Genomic DNA, 20,435 nt, shown 5'->3' with positions numbered 1-20,435 from the left:
ATTTACATTTACTATGTTACGTCTAGTCTATGAGATCTGGCTGCTTGTAAGTGAACGTGTGAGTGACCATTACAGTACAGTTTAATTATTTCGCTGGTTCGAACCCCCGAGCCGACTAGATGAAAAGTCTGTTGTTGTGCCCTTGATCAAGGAAGTTAACCCTAATTGTTCCTGTAAGTTTGTCTGCTAAATGACTAGAATGTAAAATGATTATCAGGAGAATTGTATTACCATGCTTAAGTGTGTTCGTTTGCTCTATCAATATTCTTAATTTGATATAACATCCAAAAACAAAACCTACAGACTTTCTTTACAGAAATCAATGGGAACACCATCTGTTGTTTTGTGTCGTGGCGTCCACGTTTCCACACTGACCTAAAAGTACAGACCAACGCGTCCTGTTGTTTGTAGTAACGTGGGGCATGAATATTTACTAATATTCAGAATGTACAAATATTGTACATTGGTGTTATGAGTGGAAAGTGTCTTTGACAGCCTCGACAATGCAGATATCCAGTGTGAAGATGTATAACTTAAGCCACGGAAAGTCTCTTCCAGAGGTAAGACACGGTTGCATGAATAGCTAATGTTAGCAAGCTACTTTTCTTGTTAGTTTAGCAAGCTAACTTACAATAAAAAAAAAGTAAGCCAGTTAGCTACTGCTAATATTATTTGATCACCAATTGATAACAAATTAAATTGCGTAGCTAAATCCTTTTTTCATTAGTTATTGCGCTCTTCAAGCAAAGGCATGCTAAGCAACTAGCCAGTCAGGCAGCTGGTTAACGCTGCATCCATGTCATCAAGCATAGAGGTTTATATATTGCTGTAAAATTGTGTTTGAGGTCACAAAGTATGCAGTAACTTCTAATAACCACAGTATGCGATAGCACACGTCTCAATATTTGTTTCCCAGTGCCTCTCAGATCGGGAAGACATTGGCATTGCAAAATAAAGATGTTGGTGAGTATTCCTTTACTAACTAATGGCTTACAAGTGTTTGTGTGCTATCAAAGTGGCCAGACTATTATTTTACGCCTCACCTCCCTAACTGCTTTTTCTCAGACATCCAACACAAGATCAAGCTCATCCGGGACTTTGAAATGCCCACAGTGTGCACCTCTATCAAAGTGCCAAGGGATGGGCAGTTCATTCTAGCAGCAGGTGAGCATTTGGGTTGCTGTCACGTTCAGATTAAATTTGGCATATATCACTAGAGTAGACAGTATTATAAGTAATTACTCTTATGTATGGATTTGTCAACTTCTTTTAACATCCTTTCAGGCACATACAAACCCAGAATCCGATGCTATGACGCGTATCAGTTGTCCTTGAAGTTTGAGCGCTGTCTGGATTCAGACGGTAAGTGATAGACCCACTAGTTGCATTTTTTAAAACTATTTTGCTTCTATGGTCCTCTGGAACTCCGATGTGCTATGGGAATGAATCCCTGCAAGTATCCGTCCCTCCTTTTGTTGTGAAGTGAGTGGCTGGTCGATAAGAAGAGGATCCAGCTATCTCAGTGATGGTGTCTCACATTTTAATATTTAACTAGGGTGCAGTCAGGCACACATTCTCAGTAACACACCCAACAATTGCCACGCTGTGATGGACACCAATAAATACAGCTTTTGCATTGTGCAAAAGTCTTTGCCGGTATATGTCATTTTTTTCTTGTAGTTAGTTCTCAAAGTGTTTTTTTTTCCTTCGCAGTTGTGGCCTTTGATATTCTGTCCAACGACTACTTGAAGGTAAGACAGATTTCCTTGGTTGTTTCCTGCAGTGGGGGTTACCTAAACGTGTATTTTTTCAATAAATAAGTGTGACCTGATATATTGTGTGTGTGTAGCTGGTGTTTCTCCACTGTAACTTGTACGTGGAGTTCCACTCGCAGCATGGACACTACTACAGATGCGTATTCCCAAGTTTGGTAGGGACTTTGCTTACCACTACCCCTCCTGCGACCTGTACTTTGTTTGGGGCAAGGTAAGTGTTAAAAGCCAAAATAAGCTGGATCATTCACTGTCTTGATATCCTATGTGTCATTAGACTTGGCTTCAAGTTGGAGTTGTGTTACTGTTGACACTACAGTAAGACAGACCTTTTTCGTCTCTCTCAGCTCAAGAGATATTCAGACTCAATCTGGAGCGAGGCAGGCTCCTCAACTCCCTTCACACAGATGCTGTGTAAGTAAGTATACATGTACAATACTTTATTTGTGAATGCAGCTGTACATTAAAATACAATACTGTAAACAGTCATTACAAGACTCGTCAGTATGCATGTAGTGTGATCATGTCTCGTTTTGCCCTTTTTATGACTGACAGGGAGCACAATGTGTGTGACATCAACCCTGTCCATCAAGTGTGCCTCAGGAACAGCGGAGGTGGGTGGAGCCTATGTGCCGCAAAGAGTGAATGGATTGAACATTTTGAGTGTGTGTGTCTAACTGTGTTCCTTGTGTTGTCGGTGGTTAGGGGAAAGTGGAATGCTGGGACCCTCGTGTACGAAGTCGGGTGGGGATGCTAGACTGTGCCCTGAGCAGTGTCACAGAGGGAACAAAGTAAGTACACCACTAGAACATGAACAGTTAGATGAATCTAGAAAAACACCATTGTTCTAATCCATGATGTGAATGTGTTTCTTTAGAGTGGAGGGCTTGCCGTCGGTCAGTGCACTCAAGTTTAACGGCTCTCTCACCATGGCTGTGGGAACCAGCACTGGTCAGGTATGAACTTTTACAATGAAGGTGTCGTAATAGCTGGGATATTGCGGAAAAGTCTGGAATAGATGTTGAATTTGACTTATTGCCTAACTGTAGTCCTCCCCACAAGTTTCCCTATTGAAGATCGGTCTGCCTGGTACTGTAGGTCCTCCTCTACGACCTGCGTGCCAGTCACCCCCTGCTGGTAAAAGACCATTACTACAGCCTTCCTATCAAGTCTGTCAACTTTCAGGACCACCTAGACCTGGTTCTGACCGCAGTCTCCAAGATCATCAAGATCTGGAACAAAGACAAGGTAAATGTTTGTGAATGTTGAAAAAAATATGTGATTGTTTTTTTAAACTAGACATTTGGTACCATTTTGACAGATTGGACATTTTGATAACCTAAGTGTTTTTATTGTTTGGATGTTCCAAAAACAGCAAAGATGATTTTTGCTGGTTTAGAAAATATTGCCAAATGTGCTATTCCAAACTCACTTTGAATTAAAGGTGCAATATGCAGAAATCGCTCAGGCATTTCCTGGTTGCTAAAATTCTAATGGTTGCCTTATTTCAGTTTGTGACAAAACAAGAAATGTATAGTGTAGAGAATCATTGTACAGTCTAAACTGCTATGAAATATATTTTCCATAACCAAAATTTTTTTATTTTCCGATGTTTGAAACTGAAACTAAAAGACACAAAAATACACTTAAAATGGCACACATAAAACAGATCTACCGCTTCTTAGACTTTCTTAGAAGGATCTATAACTCACATTTCTATGTGAACTTGGTCAGGTTGCCCAAAAAGTGTTATATTCCAGCTTTTAAGTATTTACAATAAATGTTGTGGTAAAATTGGGGAAATAGCTTTTTTTTTTTCATAGAAAAAATGTGTTTGTCATTGGACACCCAGTTAATTAGTGGTCTGTACTTCATCAACTATCACAGTGGAATAATTGATATTCTAACCATACCTCTGGTCTGTTTCACCCTAGGGGAAAGTGTTCTCCTCCATTGAGCCCCAGACTAACATCAATGATTTGTGCATCTACCCTGATTCTGGTGAGATCACCAGATACACTAAACATTGCTTCTGTACCAAGTTTATCTCTGAGGGTGGTCAACAGACACTCTTGTTATTTTCTTGGGTAGTCATTTACCAGTATGCTCAACTACCACTAGATGGTGCCCATTGACCTCAACAAGTCCTTAACACTCCTGCAGGGTCGGCAACAGAAACGGCCCACAAGTGATTTTGTTTTATATCACAAAAAACTGTAAAATCACCATGAATTCTGAAATAAATTGGAAATCTGTTTCCAGGTGTGTGTGTGTGTGTGTGTCCCCAAAAAATACATGTGATTGTATCTCAATGTGATCAAGTTTTGAAATGATTGTATTTGAAAAGAACAATCCCTTTTTGGGCTTAGTTATGGTCAATTTGCAGTGTACTAATTATTTTCCGTACCCCCAACCATTCTCTCCAACAAATATCGCCCTACGGCTGAATTTAGTTGCTTAATCCTGTGCTACTGTAATGAGGGCTTGGACTGTGCTTTTTAAGTAAGACTGCCACACTGTCTACTGACAGCTTCTCTACCAGCAATTATGTCTAATTACATCAATCTTTACTGAGCACTTGAGTTAAACTGTTTAAGACGCTAAATCAAGTTCATGTTTTATTGTCACAAGTATAGTGAAAGGCTTAACTTGCATGCTCTACCCAGCAGTGAATAATCAATATCAAAATAGTATAACTAATAAAATGTGTGTGTATATATAATAAAGAAAACACAAAACATTTGATGGGAAACTATATACAGGTCAGTGACAATAACAAATGTGGAAGGATACTGGAGTATTTGAGGTAGAGATGTACATATAGGCGGGTATTAGGAGAAAGTGACTGGTAGCAGGATAAATAGTCAACAGTATGGCAGCAGCATAAGTGGTGGGTGTGTGTGAGAGTGTAGGTGTGATATACATGTAAATAGGGCTGGAAAGTGACTGGTAGCATGAATATATAAATATTTATAGTATATATTACCACTTGTGCATACAAAACATTAGGAACATCTGCTCTTTCCATGACATAGACTGACTAGGTGAATCCAGGTAAAGTTTGATCCTTTATTCAGCCCCAATTCAATTGATCAATCCTGCTTCAGTTCTTTTTGGCATGTACATTCTCTCCATGTGTGACTTCATCACAGAGATCACACCTCATCTCTTTGGTATTTCTGTTAGACACGCATGCCATTTAAGTTTTGTCTACGCCCGTGCCTCTCTCCCAACCATCCCATGATGAGCACGCATTGTCTCCGATTCAGGTTCTCCTGGCATGCGATGTTAGTGGGAAATTGCCAAATATTTATTTTGTTAACCCCACCCTCTTGCTCTAAACAATCTCTGAAGTTCCAGTGTTATTCATTTGGGGAGGAGTGTGTAGGGGGGTGTGGAAGTGTGTCAATGGGATGTTAGAACTATTCATTAATTGGGAAAGGGAACAAATTGGAATGGAGGATGTTCCACTAATTAGTCCCCCAGTCACACAAAACGTGAGATGTGTTGTTGGGGGTTGGCGCGGCTACCAAAAGTAAACTTGAAGCGTCCGGAGTGCTCTGCCAGGTACTACTCTACTTGAGGCACCTATAGCTTCCCATGTGTTCTCTCACTCATAACTGGCCATGAAGGAGAGGAAAGGAGGCCATTTTAGACTATTGGCATTTAGGCCATCTCCTCCCACTATACTGTCCTACCTACCTACCTCCCTCTTCTTTCCAGTAACCCTCCCTCCCCCAGGGCTATGCACATGTACAGACATCTGTTCGATTCACTATTCAGTGTGTGACTGATACTGAGTGTACAAAACATTAGGAACTCCTGCTCTTTTCATGACTGACCAGGTGAAAGCTATGACTCTTTTTGATGTCACTTGTTAAATCCACTTCAATCAGTGTAGATGAAGGGGAGGAGACGGGTTAAAGAAGGATTTTTAAGCCTTGTGACAATTGAAACATGGATTGTGTATGTGTGCCATTGAGGGTGAATGAGCAAGACAAAAGATTTACGTGCCTTTGAATGGGGTATGGTAGTAGGTGCCCGGCGCACCGGTTTGAGTGTGTCAAGAAATCCAACGCTGCTGAGTTTTTCACGCTCAACATTTTCCCGTGTGTATCAAGAATGGTCCACAACCCAAAGGACATCCAGCCGACTTGGCACAATTGTGGGAAGCTTGGAGTCAACATGGGCCAGCATCCCTGTGGAACGCTTTCGTCACCTTGTAGAGTCCATGCCCCAAAGAATTGAGGCTGTTCTGGTGGCAAAAGGGGGGTGCAACTCAATATTAGAAAGCTGTTCCTAATATCTTGTACACTCAGTAATAGTAACCAGTAGTAGGATAAATAGATACTAATGGCAATCAGTAAACAGCAGCGTAATGGTAGTAATCAATAATAGTTTTAGCAGCAGTGTTGGCCTTCGGGTTGAGGGCGGTGCAGCTGCCATACCAGACGGTGATATGACCAATCAGGATGCTCTCGATGCAGCAGCTGTGAAAGTTCCTCAAGATCTGAGGGGCCATGCCAAATCGTTTCAGCCTCCTGAGGGACTGTGCTGGTGTGAGAGGACCCTGATAAGTCAGCGATGTGGATACAGAAGATCTTGAAGCTCTTGACTGGCTCCACTGCGGCCTTGTAGATGGGGGTGTGTACCCGCCCTTGTTTCATGAAGTCCACAATAAGCTCCTTGGTCTTGCTGATGCTGAGAAGGATGAAGTTGATGTGTGCCATGGCCAGCCTTTCAAAGCACTTAATGATTACAGATGTGAGTGCTACATAGCGGTAGTCATTGTGGCAGGAAGTCTTAGAGATCTTGAGGACAGGAATGATGGAAGTCTGCTTGAAACATGTTGGGATTACAGACGGGAACAATGAGAGGTTGAAAATGTCCTTGAAGACACCTGCCAGATGGTCTGCGCATGCCCTGAGTACACACCCTGGAATACCGTCTGGCCTTGCAAGTGTTGGCCCTTTTAAAAACATGACTCGTCATCCTCAGAGAGAGAGCTCAGTCAGTCCTCTGGGTTGGCGGGGGCCCTCACGCAGGGCTCTTGAATTTGTTAAAGCATATCTTACATTTATTTTTCACATACTAGATTTAGTTTATTACTTTGCTAAGAATGGAGCTGTACAAAAAGGCCCATTGTCTGCTTTATACATTCAGGATATAATCACCTGTAATTTCACATCTTTAGCAAATCCCCAGAACCATTTATATGAATGATTTGTGGTCTGGTGAAGATATGAGCAAGCTAGGCTTTTGTCAGTAATGGTAACATACATTTTAAAACCCAGCAAGACTTTTTGGTTATTTTGCTGTTGTCAACTTGTCCCTGTCTAGTCTACTGCCTGCAAATGTACTACTGTCATCCTATGCTTATGTGGGCTTTGCTTTCTGCGTGTACATGCAGTTAGAGTTTTTAACTGCAGTCGAACAAAACCAGCAGACGCATTTGTACAGTTCCACTTTCTTAGTTTATTACTTTGCTAACTTCAGTATCTGAAAATGATCTGTCTATATCGTTAGCTTATCTCACGCTTTTTTCTTCTTTTAACGTCACAGGTATGCTCTTTACTGCCAATGAAGACCCCAAGATGAATACGTTCTCCATCCCTGTGAGTTCAACAATCCTCACACTCCCTCAGGCTAGTTTTGCATATCTCAGTGTGCTGCCGGTTAGGTTTGAAAGTCAAATCTTCCCATGAGATAGATTTACTCCAGGGTGGGAATTGAAACCAAACAGACCAGGGCAGTATAGAGAAGGCACAAAAGGACGATCTCTATTTGAGGGCTTTAGTGTTTGAGACATTCATTTGTTTAGTTTGGTTTGGCTGGTTTTCATGGTCCACAAAAAAGCTACACCAAGGGCGCTATTCGTAGAAAGCTGCCCACCTGGTTTCACCTAGAAAGTGCCCTTGTTGGGTTGTGAATGTTCTTCAGCAGCAGGTCGTCTTGTGCCTACCCCTATACCAGCTTTTCAGTTCTTCTAGGAAATGTGTGTGTACACTGTAAAGTAGTCTCTGTTTAGGAAGATGTGTGTGTGTACTGTAAAGTAGTCTGCTTTGAAAGATGTCGACCCTGTCACATGATTCGTTTCTAAGTACTGTCCCATTCATCAACCACTGATTAGATCACTGTGGTGTTGAGCTACAGAACAACAAGGTCTTAACTAGCGTTTGTTTGGGCCTAAAGAGAGCTAATACTGAACTTAGGAAATATTGTGTTTATCTGTTAACAGCAAACGCGTTATATTTTTTGCTATTGGTGTTTTAGAATACTTCAGCGGCCGATATTAAACATTCACATAGCAGTGCTCAAACTGCCCTGAATAAATAGCTACATTTTTCACTCTGGTAACCTCATATCACACAAAGTTGTGTGCTATGAACATCAATGGTAACCAACACAGTTGTCAACTTGTTTGGTTTATGATTCCAGTTCCTGAGAGTTTATTTCTCCCTAGGTTTTTAACTCGAGTGGTGTGCAAAGGCCTTCAACGCATGCCTCTCTAGCTGCCTATAGAACAGTAGGGAAACGTTTGGAAGTTAACATTAGCCATTGGCTCGTCCGTGATTACACTGAGGGAAAGGGGGGATACCTAGTCAGTTGTACAACTGAATGGATTCAACTGAAATGTGTCTTCCGCATTTAACCCAACCCCTCTGAATCAGAGGTGTGGGGGGCTGCCATAACCGGCATCCACTTCTTCAGCGCCCGGGGAACAGTGTGTTAACTGCCTTGCTCAGGGGCAGAACGACAGATTTTTACCTTGTCAGCTCAGGGATTCAATCCAGCAAAGTGGACATTCCGTAGACTTTGAGCTCTGACTTTATAGACAAACAGAAGTCAGTTCGGATTGAACTCAGTAGCATTCAATTATCTTAAGTAAAGGGGTGATTCCAATCTGGTAACGCAGGCAATTCTTGTTGATTCATCCTCAGAGCCCTTAGAGGATTGGATAGGTGTAAGAAACTACACCTACCCATAGGAACGTTGCCAACACCTACCTCCCTTACCAGCCCTCAAGAACAGTAGATATGTATTGAATTAGAGTTCTTCAAATGTTCCATGAATCTTCATTCCTTGTCCCTCCTTCACTTCATCCCTTATTCTTGTCTCTCCTTCCTCCCCTACATGTTGTCCCTGTGTAGGCACTGGGGCCTGCTCCTCGCTGGTGCTCTTTTCTGGACAACCTGACAGAGGAGCTGAAGGAGAGCCCTGAGAGTACCATCTACGATGATTACAAGTTTGTCACCCGCAAGGACCTGGAGAACCTGGGTGAGAGGGAGGTGGAGGTAGAGCTATTGGCATATTATCTATTTGTTCCTCTCAAATCTACAGAAATACAAGTGCCTATTACGTAGAGGTTTGGGGCTAGGAACCTTCCAGGGCTGTGTACACTACACTTTTCATTCAGTGGAGGCCATGTTGTATTTGTATTTAGGCAGGTTGGGGCAACACTGCTAGGTCAGGGGTGTACACATTTTTGCAACAAAAAAAGTTTATTTTGTTAAAATTAAGGTAGGTCACCCCCACTGTTCCGTTTGCTTCTGTTTAAGAAATGTTTTGCAACAGAATCGGCGTAATGAATACACTCCAGGCTTTCCCGTCCCGCCTAAAAGAGAAACACTGGCAGAATGGAGAGAGAAATGAAGAGATGGGATAGGGAAAGATGAAGGGGCGAAGAACAGAGGGGGTTGAAAAAACAGAGGAATGCTTGGGTCAGCACTAAAGAGATCAAATGACATGGAGGAGAAAGGCGGTTATTGGGGAGGGAAGGAGAGATAGGGGTGGAGGAGAGGGACTAGGGGGGAGGGGAGTTCAGTTCACTGCAGCTGTGAAATGTGTTCTTGTTATGTAACAGACCTGCTGCGGGGCAGATAGAAACCTTCTTTCCCCAGAAATCTTACTCTATCTGGTTACCACACACACAAACACACACAGTCCTTGTGTACCACAACTACCACACATTCCTGAACTAAAGTGATCTTACAGGGACCAAAAAGCCTCATGCCAGTCACTAACAAGTTCATTCAGTGCTGAAGGAATGATGTCTGGAGACTGATGTTACACAACTTTATCTAAACTCTCTCAAAAGGTTTCTTGCCAAATAGCTATGTTAGCAGAAAGGAGCAGAAACCAGCCTTGATGTCGCACAGCCTCAAGGCAAAAAACTGTAGAAAACAGTTGTCTACAGTCATGTCATTTTCTTCCAGCACATTCAAACAGGCTGCTTCACAGTTAATTACTAATTACTACTACTATTACTATGTCCTTGGCATGTCAGCCAGTTTGAAAGAGTACAAATATTTTTATGAATTTCACTTGAAATGTAGCCTGCCCCAGGGAGGTGGAATACAGAGGTATATATAAAATGAATAAATCCTCAATCATTTTACAAATGTATAATGTAGCTGTTCAGGAAATATGTATGTTTAATGTACATACAATTTGTAATGTTACCTGCCCTGTGTTCAACTATAGGTCTGTCTCACCTCGTGGGATCTACTGCGGGCCTACATGCACCGCTTCTTCATGGACATCAGACTGTACCATAAGGTAGGGGGTGTGTGTGTTTGTCTTCCTATTTGTGTGTGTATAACTGCATATTCTTAGTTGATTGCCGATGTTAGAGTTGTGTGTCTAAATACGTTTTGTGTGACTTGTCCAGGTGAAGACCATAGCCAATCCATTTGCCTACGATGAGTATCGCAAGGACAAGATTAGCCAAAAGATAGGAGTCCAGGACGCAGAGTACAAATCAAGGTGGGATATCCTACTCTGTGACTGTTAAAAATATAATACGTTCAGACAGACAAGGATGTAAAAAGGGCTTTCTAAAATACATGACATCACCAAAAGTATATGGACACCCCTTGGATTTATCTATTTCAACCACACCCGTTGCTGATAGTTGTGTAAAATTGAGCTCACAGCAATGCAATCTCCATAGACAAATATTGGCAATAGAATGGCCCGTACTGAAGAGCTCAGTGACTTTCAACGTAGCACCGTCATAGGATGCCCCTTTCCAACAAATCAGTTTGTCAAATTTCTGCCCTGCTAGAGCTACCCCAGTCAACTGTAAGTGCTGTTATTGTGAAGTGTAAACGTCTAGGAACAACGGCTCAGCCGCGAAGTGGTAGGCCATACAAGCTCACAGATCGAGACCGCCAAGTGCTGAAGCGCGTCTAAATCGTCTGTCCTCGGTTGCAACACTCACTACAGAGTTCCAAACTGCCTCTGGAAGCAACGTCAGCACAAGAACTGTTCGCTGGGAGCTTCATGAAATGCATTTCTATGACCAAGCAGCTGCACACAAGCCTAAGATCACCAATGCGCAGTGCCAAGCGTCGGTTGAAGTAAAGCTCGCCGCCATTGGACTATGGAGTAGTGGAAACGCGTTCTTTGGAGTGATGAATCACGCGTTGGGGCAACAATTTGGGAGGGCCCTTTCCTGTTTCTTGACTGGTCTGCACAGATCCCTGACCTCAACCCCGTCAAACACCTTTGGGATGAATTGGAACGCCGACTGCAAGCCAGGCCTAATTGCTCAACCTCACTAATGCTCTTGTGGCTGAATGGAACCATGTACCCGCAGCAATGTTCCAGAAGAGTGGAGGCTGTTACAGTGCATTCGGAAAGTATTCATACGCTACAAGCTTGGCACACCTATATTTGGGGCCTTTCTTCCATTCTCCTCTGCAGATCCTCTCAAGCGCTGTCAGGTTTGATGGCGAGCGTCGCTGAACAGCTATTTTCAGGTCTCTCCAAAGATGTTCGATCTGGTTCAAGTCCAGGCTCTGGCTGGGACACTCGAACACTCAGAGACTTGTCCTGAAGCCACTCCTGAGTTTTCTTGGCTGTGTGCTTAGGGTCGTTGTCCTGTTGGAAGGTGAACCTTCACCCCAGTCTGAGAACCTGCAACAGAGTGCTCAGGACTTCATCAAGGGTCTCTCTGTAACTTCTGTACCTCTATCTTTCCCTATATCCTGACTAGTTTCCCAGTCGCTGCCACTGAAAAAATCCCCACAGCATGATGTTGCCACCACCATGCTTCAAGTAGGGACGGTGCCAGGTTTCCTCTCGATGTGACGCTTGGCATTCAGGCCAAAGAGTTCAATCTTGGTTTCATCAGGCCAGAGAATCTTGTTTCTCATGGTCTGAGACTCCAAGCAGGCTGTCATGTGCCTTTTTCTGAGGAGTGGCTTCCGTCTGGCCACTCTACCGTAAAGGCCTGATTGGTGGAGTGCTGCAGAGATGAATATCCTTCTGGAAGGTTCTCTCATCTCCACAGAGGAAATCTAGATCTCTGTCAGAGTGACCATCGTGTTCATTATGGAGTGTTGTGTGTAGATTGATGAGGGGGAAAAAACAATTGAATCCATTTTAGAATAAGGCTGTAACGTAACAAAATGTGGAAAAAGTCAGTGTCTGAATATTTTCTGAATGATCTGTATAGCAGCAAAGGGGGGACCAACTCCATAATAATGGCCATGATTTTGGAATGAGATGTTCACATACTAATTTTCATGTAGTGTACGTTTTATTGATTAATTGAAGGACATGGTGATACAGACAATGTTATTTAAGAAGTGTATATAGCTAATATATTGTGTGTTGTGTTGTATGAATGTTCAGTTTTGCTGAGACCGAAGGTGAACAAAGAGCTGGCTCTCAAACTGATGGAGGAGGGAGACAATGACGAGGAACTGTCTGCCAGGGAGAAGGGCAAGGTAGGAGCAAATACACCTGCACACACACTCGGGTTTCACATGCTACTGGTCTAGGGCGGACCCCATTTAGTTGACTCGTCGATTGTTTGGTCGATAGGCTGTTGGTCGACCAATATTTTTCTTTGTCGAGCAGTTACAAATATGTGTATATTTTGTTTATGGCACACAAGACACCTGTCTGATTCACTCCTGTCTCAGTGGACTAATTAATTGTGGAGGCTACGGGGATGGAACACCAGTAGTATCACCATTTACTGTTAATTCACACAATTTCTAATCTACAATGTTTGCTAGGTTATGGTTATTTCATTCAATATATTTATTATTATTACAGTCTTTTACTGTTCTTATTGTCGGAGCGAACACGTTGTTTGCGGACTGCACAACCTTGGCTACACTTGTGAGGAACAAGTTTTGGTTTATTTCGTTCAATTTAGGAGTTGTCGTCTTTTTTTATATATATACATCTGTCAATGTTGATTAAGGACGTGCACCTGATTATACATAGAAGTAGGCCTAGGCTACCATTTTAAATATGCCCATTTGGGGATCTGATAGTATTTCTGATTGTCTTAACTCACTAGCACTGTGGCGCTTCTCAAAAGTAATATTTTCTACACTTCAAACAGCAAGTTAACTAAGTCCATTGAGAATGACAATAGTTCCTCAACATAGCCTATTTAAAAAATCTTTACAGCTCTCTTTCAATAACCACTCGGCGTGAAAGGGGGAAAAAATGTCATGCTCTGATTCGGTGTAAACGTAATATGATAAGCCTACCTGATTCCTTATTATCCCTTGCGGAATAGCCTACAGCTGTGTCTGTCTGGAGCTCACTGGTGCGGGAAACTGAGTGCCCAAAATATTTTATACAAAGTTCTGATGACGATAAGAGCTGGGTGGACGAGGTCAGGGAGCAGCGGAGCCTCATATATGAGGAGTAACGGGACCGCAACACAACCCTGCTGGACCAGGACTCTACCCAGAACCAGGCTCAGGGCAGGAAACAGGGTCAGAAGCCCCGATTCTTCCAGATTAAGGTTGGTGAGGAGTTCCGCAGCTTCCACAGCTTCCACAGCTTCCGCAAGCAGAAGTTGCAGAAGTGAGTAGAGTTTCATTTTTCTTTTATCCAGTGAGCTTCTTGCGACGCTCTAGTCTCAGAACAAACTCTGAACCATAACATTTTGAATAGATGCCACGGAACGTCACAGCACACAATCCAAAGCAAGCATGGAGTAGTACTACAAATGCCAAGCATTTTCACATTGTTACTGTCAATCAGCACAAATAACCAACCCTCACATGGCCTTGGTATATAGAGTAGTCAGTTATTTTTTTTCCCCCTTACAATGATTAGCACAGAAACACGTGACTGTGTCTTAAGGTGTCTGACTGTGCTGTATTCTCTGCAGCAGACAGAGACGTATGGCCTGCCTTGGTCACAGCCTGAGAGAGGCTGTCACATCCATCACTGTATTGACAGGTGGACACATGCAGCAGGAAAGATGAGGACACGGGTCAAATATAGTAAGGGAAGGGTGTCCCAAGGGTTACCTCCCATTATGTAAAACACCCTCTACTTGGTTCTCATGCTTCAAACTCATTAAGAAGCAATTATTTTAGAGTGAAATAAGACTAAATCGTAAATAGTAGCACAGTAGTTGTAGTGCACCCCACTCTCAACACTTACAATTTGCAAAGATTTCAGGGCAATTACAAAAACAAGTTATTGTTGGCATAAATGCCCTTTGTTTATTTTTACTTTATTCACTCTACCCCTCTTTGACCTTTGATCCTCTAATGAACAAAAATATGAATGCAACATCCAACAATTTCAATGATTTTACTGAGTTAGTTCATTATAAGGAAATCCATCAATTGAAGGAAATTCATTAGGCCCCAATCTATGGATTTCACATGACTGGGCATTGGCGCAGCCATGGGTTGGCCTGGGAGAGCACAGGGATACCCACTGGGGAGCCAAGGACACCCACTGGGGAGCCAGGCCCACCCACAATTCAGACAATGGTCTGTGTAGCCATGGGCTGTAACATAGTAACATAATTCAACTCAAAATATGCTATTCAATTCTTTAAATGTATTGTGTTAGTCTTATGTTTCTTAGGACCTTCATTAACTAATTAATCATGGATTTATTTGTCTAGCCAGCTCATATAATTAGCCTACCAGAACATATCTGACAACGTTTTGAGTATCCAAATACAAGTAGGCAAACTGCTAACTTATGGCCTAAACTCACCAAAGGCAAGCATGCGAGGCATGTGCCTGGTTTATTTTAGAATGCATCGTTTTTAATTCTAATGACCCAACCGAAACCGGGCTGGCGGGTTATCCTCTGACGCATTTTGGCTCTTTTGAATTGGAAGAGGTGGTTGAAGCTTTACCATACATACTAAATTAGACCAACTATCAGCAAAGATGATTGGAGATAGTCCATATCATGCAAGCATACAGTCACTGCTCTGCCTGTTCTGTCCTTTCCACCCACCTTGCTCTGCTTTCTCCGGCCGCCCGGAGAAAAGCAGTGGAGGGTCTGACTTTAAACTGACTACAACAACCGGGTCAAAGTTTAATGCCTCTTGCTCCTTCCCGGCAAAAGCAATGGCTATATAAAAGGTGAATACCGACAAGAAATAAGTAAAATAGGGCTGTTTGAAAGAAACATTGCCCAATTTATTTACAGGCAGAATACCGGGAGTCCTATGTGAAAGTAGTATAGGAAACAGGCGTTCTCGGTACTGCATTTCAACACCCTTATATTGTGTGTGTGCATGCATGCATCTGTTCATGCTCGTGATAGACCTGCCTATGTGTCCTATGTTGACATATGTGTCTACTGTCTAACAGCATCTCTGGAGGAACATTATGGAACATTAAATGTGGCTGACACTGCTGTCGGCAGCAAACATCTCACCCTTCACCCTCAAGAAGGTAAGTCATGAAAGTGACACCATTGCATAATAAGCCACTGAAAGGGACAATGTGTGATTTGTGTGCAACAAATGCTGCCTTCACAGTCCTGTCTTTTCAAATGGAGCAGTCTCTTTTATCCAGAGTCCTTTTCATTTTCTTCTCACTTGTAGTCCAGTCAGAATGATTCATGAGGAACGTGAGTGTGTGGGTGACTGTGGGTTGGTGAGGTCAACTTTCCATTTGACTACTGACTAATCTGTATTTCTGCAGTAACAGTAACAGAGAGCTTGTCATTGACATTTTACCTCCATCAGTCTGTTCTCCCAAACGTAGATGTTTACACAAAATACGAACGTACCAGTTAAACTTGACACTGCAGTGTAGGCACTGTGTATAATCTGTAATGGTGCATGCAGAAGAGGACCAATGTCACAGGAAATGCCGTGTTTTGATCATGATCATTTTTGACTGTTGTTTAGGCTTTGTGTTATAACCCCAGATAAAGGTCGAACTGTATCTTGTTTCAGCACCCTTCGAAACATGCTTCAATTATCAATAAGTTGCATGGATATTGCCGTTTTAAAAAACAATACCATTGGTTTTGCACGGGACACTGATGGTGCAAGGCCAAGCTAGGTTTGGGTAAGGCTCCGTCACATGCAGAGAGACGGATGAGGGTCTGCTGGGTAAATCCCCTGGACTACATCGTGAGCTGGAGGAAGCAGTGCCAAGGTCAACATTGATTACAGGTTTGACAATAGAAAAGCTATTTTTTTGCACGAGGTCGCTTAATAATACTCCAATGAGAAGTATCTCTCTCTCTCTCTGCCTCCCTCTCCTCTCTCTTCCTGTCCTTTCTCAATGATCTCCTTCAGTCGGAGCAGCAACAGCGGCGACAGCAGGCAGAGCGTGATCGCCACGAGGAGAGGAAGAAGCTGAGGAGGTCCGTAGGACACCTGTCGAGTGAGAGAGGTAGAGGGGGATTTAGAGGCAGAGGTGGGAGTAGAGGCAGGGGGCACTACTGAGGTAGAGGTAGTGGAACTACTCTGTGACACTACTGAGATTAAGAATCCCGAAGTCAAATGATTCAATATCTGTTTGAATTATGTCTTTTGTGCAGCTGCTCACAGCCATTTCCCAACTTAATTTGTGGCAGAATGACACTTTGTTACCGTCTGGGAGTCGAGCGGTTGTGATGCAAAAGTGAGCTGATCGATTGTGACCTGTCCTGTAACACAGTTATGAAGATATATTGGTGGAGCTGCTATGAAAGGATACAGTGTGTATTATCTATTGATTGCAAAATGTTGTGATTGTGTGGTGTATGCAGTTTGTGCATCCACATATGTGCACTTTTGTGTGTGCCTTCAGAAAGTATTCATACTCCTTGACTTATTCCACATTTTGTTTCAGCCTGAATTCAACATTTATTAAATTGTTTTCTTCTCACCCATCTACACACACACTACCCCATAATGACAAAGTAAAAATGTGTTTTTGATGTGTGTCCATGAGAAGCTCCTGACATTCACTGTGTTCTTTTTTACTTCACAATCCTAATTTTCCTCAGACTGAACATGTCTGTGTTATGCTCCGTGCTTGACACATAAACAATGTGTACTAAACTTATCTGTGCTATGTTCTTATGATCTCTGGGGATGCAGTTCTATGTTGAAAAAAGCTATCCACAAATAAGTCCAACAGTTGGACACAAGGTCTCAGTTGTATGGGGAAAGTTGTATTTTATTAACTGACATACCATTTATAATGATTAGCACCCGGAAATACATGTCCATACACTGTCATGTCCAACAACTCTAAAGGGCTTCACAAATATATTTTACTTCCTTGGTATGACATAAGTATTCCTTGGTATGACTTTCTGTAGATATTAAACAGCCAGTATTTCACTCCAATCCAGACAGATTAAAAAAGGAGGGAAGAGGGAAAAAAAGGTGAAGACAAGTCCTGAGACCATGGAGCCCCAATTCTTGGAAGTAGCTTTCTCCGTTTGACCTCTCATCCCCCTGGTTCACACTTGGCTGGCCCTCCTGTCTCCTGCCCTGGCCTTTTTGAAATGGGAGGAGGTGCTGTGCAATTCACCCTGACCCCCTCCCTAAAACACTGCTGCCTGGGGCCTCAAACCATGAGGCTTTAGGCACCGTCTGCCTCCCTTGCTCTTCCTTCCCGCCTGTTTGGTGCTTGACCCTCTACCCTCACTAGTCCCACCAAGAGTTGTTAAACTCATTTTACTTTGCCCAGCTCATCGTGAGTGGAGTATGACATACAAATGTAATCCAAATATTAGATGTCTAAAGAAAGTTTAAGCTATGCCTTCTAGTCTCCATTGTTGGTTGCTGCAGAGTGAGATGTGTAACAGGCGAAACAAAGGATAACCGTTCAACTCATGTAATGCAAAATACTATGACAAATTAACTTCCTAACTCTTAAATGTCTGCAAATCTCCTATTGACGTCAATGCATTTACTCAAACGTCCAAGTTATGCAAGCATATCTCAAGATTCAATGGTATCATTCAAAAGGAAGGCCTTGACCATATAGTCATGTGTATAGTAAAACTGAAAAAATTGAGTGCAGTCAGATACAGAAATAATGAGGGATATTGAGTGTCTTTGAGGAGTTGAGGCTTGTGGTTTTCATACAATAATGACACATTTCAGTTGGTGAAGAACAGAGGACTCTTTCTTCATGGCACAGTTGTGTGGGGTGGTGGTTAGGGGTGCATGGGCAGTGGGTAGATGATGTAGATCTGAACAATGGAGATGCAGTAGCTTCCCTAGCCGTTTGTATCTTAACCACTGTTGTGTGCTGTCAGAGGGTCACATAGCTGATCGCCCCGGCCTGCTTTTTCTCATTGTTTGGCAAGAAAAGAGGGAAATAAAGTGAGAGGGTGACTGCGTGTCACCACCAATCATATTTACGTAAGAGGCGCATTCAAGCTGTCAACTGAGATATTAAAAAGTGAACTTTGGAGAAATGTATTTCATTCAGGCCTGAGGTTGTGTTTGTCGTTTTGATAACTTATCCTCAGACAGCTAACTGATTGATGTGGGAATGGTTAGTCTTTCTTTCTCAGGTCTGGACAGTGGGTCACGCTTGTTGTTGTTTTGGCAGGATCCTTTTTTTCGCTCAACAAAACCATCACCATGGATACGCCAGATCTAGGCCACAGGAAGTGGGTCAAGCTAAGTTGGCACTTCCTGTAGCACATCACTCTTTTTCCAAGATATTACAAAGAAAGGAAAATGCATAAATAACCAATAGGATGCATTTCTGTTTAGGCTGTCTAAAATCAGCTCAGAGCATTGTATTAATCTGTTACCTCTGACCTTTTTTGGCAGTTGTATGCATACTGCTTACTTGAATTGTATTTTGTGTTATTTTGAATACTCCATCTGCCAATTAACTGACCTGCTTAACTAATTCATGCTTTATTTAACTTAAGATGACAGTTTGAAAACTTGGGATGTGTCTCCTTTGAATGCGTTCAAACGAGCTTCCAAATAATGTGTGAAAGATTGTTTCACCACAATCCCATCATTAATTTATTGGAATAGTATTTGATCGAATCACCAAATCATGATATTTATTGGGGCGGCAGGTAGCCTAGTGGTTAGAGCATTGGGCCAGTAACTGAAAGGTTGCTGGATCGAATCACCGAGCTGACAAGGTTGTTCTGCCCCTGAACAACGCAGTTAACCCATGTCATTTAAAAAAATAATTTGTTCTTAACTGACTTGCCTAGTTAAATAAAGGTTATATCTCTTGAACTACTGCCACACTGACTCATTCACAGCAAGACGAGCAGTAACTTCCTCAGGCAACCAAAATGGGCATTTTTACCAGCATGCACTGCTTCAGCGGGCCAAAGCCGTCCAGACAAAAGAAGCCGAGGTGGGTCTGCTTTCACAGAGTAATCCCCTCCACTGTGTGCTTGAATGGGCTTCCCTGAGAAGCGACCTCACACACGTCACCATCTGAGCTCTGACGTTGGTGTGTAAAGTGAAGAGCAGGGGCCAGGGGGGAGAGGGTGATTTTTAGGAAAAACATAACATTTTTACTTCTGACTGCTTTTTGACCCTGGGTAGTTTTTTCATCATCACTTGACCATTCTTTGTCAGCGCTTTCAAAGATAGGTCCTCTGAGCATATGGAGAATTTTATTGGTTTAATGAGCAATCCAGGGTTCAAATGACAAGGGTGTTCCTTTCTTGGCACTATGTAAACTTCAGCCCGTGCCCAAGTAATTAGCAGTGACATTGTGTGGGAATGTTAGAAATGCTGAAGATTGAACTGTGTAGCCTACTTATGCTTATAGGTGTGTGGACAAATCCCAATGAGACCAATTCAGACGTAGGACATTTTACGCCTTTCCTAGGCCATGGTTCCCTTGCGCACACTAAATAAATGTAATTTAACCCCAGAAAACAAACCTAATGGGTGGTCTTTATTAGCAAGGAGTTTTTATTAAATTTGTTTTTCTGTTCATTTCTCTGAAGCAATCCCTTTAAATATGGTGTACCTTTTTCATTTGATTGTGACAAGACTTGAATGTAGACTAGAGAATGCTTTCAGAATATAGAGGGAGAGCCATGGAACATGTATATTTGTCTCCATTTCAGAACTCTTAAAAAAGAGTCAGATTTTACGCGTCTAGGGAATAATCATGAATCCCACTTAATGGAAAAATAGAGCCTTTACGCACAAACGAAAGAAAGGTGGTTTGATTCATTTAGAAAATTGCCACATGTAGATTGTTGGAAGTAGTATAGCCTACAATATAATAATTATATTATGGAGAATAGTATGACAAATATACCTTAATTACCCTCACTGATGTGCCAAGTCTTGCACGTGGGCCAAGTTTTAAAGTAATGGTTTGTGCTCCATAAGGATTTAATAAGCCTGCATTTTTACTTCAATTTGTATTTGGCCTTTGTTAAACAGTATACACTATTTCCTGAGCCACAACC

The 20,435-nt window shown here is 42.3% G+C and overlaps 1 pseudogene; it reads left to right on the top strand.

Annotated features, from left to right (window-relative positions):
* The first annotated feature begins 503 nt into the window (after positions 1–503).
* On the top strand, positions 504–12,636 carry LOC139383516 (nucleolar protein 10-like; annotated as a pseudogene).
* Positions 12,637–20,435: the final 7,799 nt, after the last annotated feature.

The sequence above is a fragment of the Oncorhynchus clarkii genome, chromosome 25, assembly GCF_045791955.1.
Source record: "Oncorhynchus clarkii lewisi isolate Uvic-CL-2024 chromosome 25, UVic_Ocla_1.0, whole genome shotgun sequence".
Taxonomy (NCBI): Eukaryota; Metazoa; Chordata; class Actinopteri; order Salmoniformes; family Salmonidae; genus Oncorhynchus; species Oncorhynchus clarkii.
The sequence above is the reverse complement of the archived record's forward strand: the minus strand, read 5'-3'. Positions and strand labels throughout refer to the sequence as shown.